Here is a 5157-nt window from a genome sequence, read left to right on the forward strand (position 1 = left end):
ATTATAAGTGTTGCAACAACTTGTATGCTGGTATTACCTTTATGTATCCAAGAATCATGATGACCGGACAACTAAAGATATCCAGCATGCGAGAACATTACGAATAGTGGAGAGTTTTATTATCTTGTCCTCCTAGTTCAGATATGATAGACCAAGTTGGCTTTCATGTCGACTCGTTGTCAACATTCCATAAACGTTATGCGCACACTTGCATTATGCAATATAGATTATAGATAGAGATTTATATTAAACCATTATAGAGTGACTCCATCATGAAAGTTAATTTCATAAATTGGAGTGCTTTATAATAAGTTAATTCGATAATTAGTCTTGGCTCTAAACATATGATTAATATTCAAGACGACTTTTGCAGTTTATTCGCTCATGTACATATTCAGAAGATTTCAAAAGTCTAAGCAAGACACTTGTTTGGTTGGCATAATCCGTGGTATGACAATGAAATTTGAATTAGATTCCATTCAATCCGGCTTACGTTTAGTTCGTTCGCAGTATGTAAAAATATAGTTATAATTATAATTCACTACTACAAAATCGATTTTAATGGACGGAGGTTTTTCCGGACGATGGCCATCGTCCGGGATGAGCTACTACACGCCAAAAAACGGACCCACTAGCACCTGCATGTTTGACCCACTTTCCCGGACGACTCCAAATCGTCCCGGAAGATATTATTTAATTATTATTTTTTTTTTTTGCGGGAAAATATTTGGCTCCAAAACGTGGTAATTTTGGCGCCTTTTTCTTTCTGGACGATAAATCGTCTGGGAAACCCTTTCCGGACGATCAGCTTCATCAGTCCAATTTTTGCTATATATACACACCATTTTTATACACAAACACATATCTAAATCATTTTTCATCCATATAAATACGAAATTAACATCGAAAATGCCTACCCTTGAGCCGATGATTGTCTCGTTGGAAGTGTATTACGGAAGAGAATTCCGTAATCAAAGGAGAGTTTACGATTATGCCCGTAGTTCTCCATCTATATTCAGAGAAATTGACGTTCGCCACGCAAGTTTAGAGGACTTGTTTTTCTTTTTGCAGGAAATGGTTCCGTTCGAACACACGGATGTGTTGTATTACGAAGATGACTATGTTCCGGAATTGTCCGCTACGTATCTCCGTACCGAAGAGCAGTGGAACGGTATAAAAGAGACACTGAACTGGCGTTCCAATCGCATTTCTCTCTATTTGATTTTCTAAGATGAAGAAATGTATTTTAATTTCGGTCAACTAAACTGTTAAGTTTAGTTAAGTTTGGTAATATTAGTATCGTTTTTATGTTGTATCATTTGTTTTATTGTCATTTTCAAGTTTTCTGGTAGGCCATGTATCGTTTTATAACATATCAAATAAAATTGTCGTTTTATTTCAATTTACTATAATTAACATTGGACAAACGAAATTAAATAAATCACACATGTAAACACACATGAATTCAATATTATACAAAGACTGTGAATTAATTACTACAGAAGACAAACCGGAAATAAATCACACAACGAAATTAAAACACACTACGAAATTAAATCACACTACGAAATTAAATATTATACAAAGATTGTGAATGACAAATTAAATCACACTATTAACGACGGTGACGAGGATGACTACGAGCATCCGATCGAGTGGACGAATTTCCAGAACCTGAGCTCGATGTTGTCGTAGTTTCAGCAGTAATAGGTACCGTACTTAACATACGAGATCCTAAACGACCATTAACTGCACCAATATTAGTAAATAAACGATTCAGAAACGCTCCATATGGAAGAGGTCTTGTTGAGTTATAAAGCCCGTTCATTCTGGAAGCGACTAAATGAGCAATATTAACTCTAATATTGTGAGTCATGCACCAGTGAATACAAGCTTCAGTCATTGATAAATTATCAACATCTGGTTCACGGTGGTACATGTTACTCGTGATAATTGCATTTCTTGCGACAACTTCAGGACGAAGATAATCGTCAATGATGCCCGTATTTACTATGGTCCTGTATGGAACAACAGTATGGCATAGAAGTGTGGTCATTTCATATTTTGGAATAAAATCAGGAAGACCTTGAAGTTCAAAACCGGGATGATAGATCTTTCTACCATCAAATGGAACGCCCAATAGTGCACCGAATTGTGGGAGAGTATACTCGTGTTGAGCGTTATAGAGTCGAAACCTCACTGTATCTTCATTAATGAACTGAAAGTTTCTATAGAATTCACGCACGAGTGGAGGAAAAAAGTACTCATCAACCTGAACGAAAGGAAGCCAGTCCATTCTTTCGAATTCTTGGACAATTTCTGGAAGGTCTTCTACATTGACCTCACGACCTTCACTAATAGGTCTAACGATTCCTGGTGGATTCATTGTGTGATAGTGGGAGGGAGAGAAGAAGGTGATGTGTGAATGTAGAAATAGAAGAAAGAAAACTCGGTATAAGTAGAAGGTGATTTCCCTCCATAATTGAGAGGTGATATTTATAGAGGTAGTAGGTGGTAGGTAGTTGTGTCAATAAACACGTTTATTGAATACAGCTATTGAATATTACTTTAAATAAAGCATATCTGATTCATGACTTTAGTCAAAGAATCTCTGTCTTCATCAGCTTTAATTAAAGCATCTCTGATGCATGGCTCTTTAATTAAAGTTGCTAGGCTATGTCAAATCATTTCAGTTTTCTGATAGCATCTTTGCTCAATTATCAAAACTGGTAGGCCATGCATCAAGATAACGAGCACATGGTTATGTTGGTACTTAATTAGGGTGTAAACATTAGTGTTTAGGGTTTAATATTTGAGATTAATTGAGTCAAGTGATAATTCATGAATTCAAGAAACACTTGTGTTCCCCATATGACCTGGATCCTTTTCTCCAGTGGCCTTGATGTTTTATTAGTTGAAGGAGTATTAAACACGCTTATTAGTCATTCTAAACACGCTTATTAAAAGAAAATACATCAGTTACTTCCAAACTACAACACGTACAATACATTCCAAACTACAACACAATACTTATAAAATAAACTACGTCAATTACTTGAAAATGAAACACAACACAAATGCTACAAAACTACAAATTAACATCAGTTTCAACATTTTCGCTTGACAATTTGCGATTTTGAGTGAACGTTCTAGAGCTCTTTTAGGCCTTAACAATTCTATTACTACTGCACGCCCCCTTTCAGTGTAGGGCAGATCAATCCAAATTTGCAGCCTTCTGCAACGCTCAGACATCATCAAGATCCGGGACGTACCACCACAACCATAAAAGCGTCGACCGTACTGGTATTCATCTGACAAGCAAGTTTTGACCACCATCTTTGAACCACATGTTCGACAAAATTTCACAACAAAAGTTTCTTCTAGACCATACTGGTAATGGTGATTCATATTGTGCAGTCACATATTGTTGTTATTAGTGGGTTATTATATAGAAAGAATTTCCCGCCCAAAAGCCATCTATCGTTTTCCCGCCCAAAATTTCCCACCTAAAGTTTCCCGTCAGACCGGATCGTTTAGGGGTAGGTTGAATTTAATTAGGGTTTAATATTTAGTGACGACATGTCATTTCTTTTATCACACTCACCTACTTCCCTGTTTGAGGTGATGTATAATTAACTTTTTACTGCACCTTTTTGTCATTATTCTGAAATTGTACAATGCTTTAAATAAAGGTTTAATTACTTTACAGTGCACTCAGCTACTGCACCCCTCCTTTCATTTATTTATTATTATTTTTAAATATTTTATATTATCAAATAATTATTAATATTTATAAAATTCATTTTTTATCCGTTGGAAAGATTGCGAAACAACACTTTTATTCATCACACAAACGGTTACATTTTTTTAAACTCGAAACAAATTAAACTAAAATACAACACAAAATATTAATCATCTGCGAAGTAGAGTTCACCAGTCATTTCACCATCTGTGAGGTACTCTGGAGACATCAGTTTTTCTCTTGCCGCTTCAGCTGATTCAACGAGGTAACAATAACCCAACGTCTCTTCATCTTCAAGAACCACATACAGAGAAATGCGTTTACCACGATCTTCAATGGTATCTTTTATAAAGTACCATTGATCATCGGTAGAGAGATAACTTGTTGGCCTTAAATCCGCATCACAATCGTCTTTATAAAAGTAAACAGCCGTGAATTCACACGAAACTTTTTCCTTCAGAAAGGTTAGCAAGTCTTGTAAACCAACATCACGAATGTCGATATCTTCAAACGACATTGTACAATGCTTTAAATAAAGGTTTAATTGTACAATGCTTTAAACAAAGGTTTAATTACTTAGGGGTAGGTTGAATGTAATTTGGGTTTAAACATAATTTAGGGGTTTATTAATTAATTATAAATTTAATTAAAAGTAAATTAAATAGAAATTAAAAGTAATTTTTTTTAATTTATTAAAAATAATTTTTTAAAATTATGCAAAAATTATTATTAAGTAATTTTTAATTAATTACTTAAGTAATTATATTGTTTTTTAAATTATTAATTTATTTAAAATTTAAAATAATTTTATAATTTATAAGTAATTAATAATAATATTTAAGTAATTAAAAATTATTGTTAAGTAATTTTTTATAATTTATAAGTAATTAATAAAGAAAAATAAATAAAAAAACTCACACTCCACGAAATTTCCAGCCGCGCCTAAAATTTCGTTTCCCTCCATTTGATTCCCGGACGATTTATCGTCCGGAATGGGTCGTCCGGCAAAAATTTCGGCAGAAACGCTTAAACTTGGCTACCTTTTTCTCACTTTCACCTACCAAAAAAACTCACACAACTCCGGCGATATCGAGCGATTTCTGGCGATTTCCCGCTTCTTCCACACCAAATCCAACAATCTTTCATCCCAATCACTACCAAGGTATGTTCTTCACTTTTTTCTTTTTTAATTTTGATTCTTTTTCATGTTTAGTTTGTTAAAACCCCAAATCCAAAAATTGGGGTTAACATTTGATAATTGTTGTGATTATATATGTTTTACCTTATAATTTTCATGTTTATTTTGTTACTATGCTTATGTTTGATGATTCCTTGAATATTTTGAGGCTTTAAATCCGAATTTAGTTAGTAAAGTGGTGGGTTTTGTGATGAAATTGTCAAGAACATGAAATTGT

Source organism: Rutidosis leptorrhynchoides, chromosome 1 (assembly GCF_046630445.1).
Source record: "Rutidosis leptorrhynchoides isolate AG116_Rl617_1_P2 chromosome 1, CSIRO_AGI_Rlap_v1, whole genome shotgun sequence".
Taxonomy (NCBI): domain Eukaryota; kingdom Viridiplantae; phylum Streptophyta; class Magnoliopsida; order Asterales; family Asteraceae; genus Rutidosis; species Rutidosis leptorrhynchoides.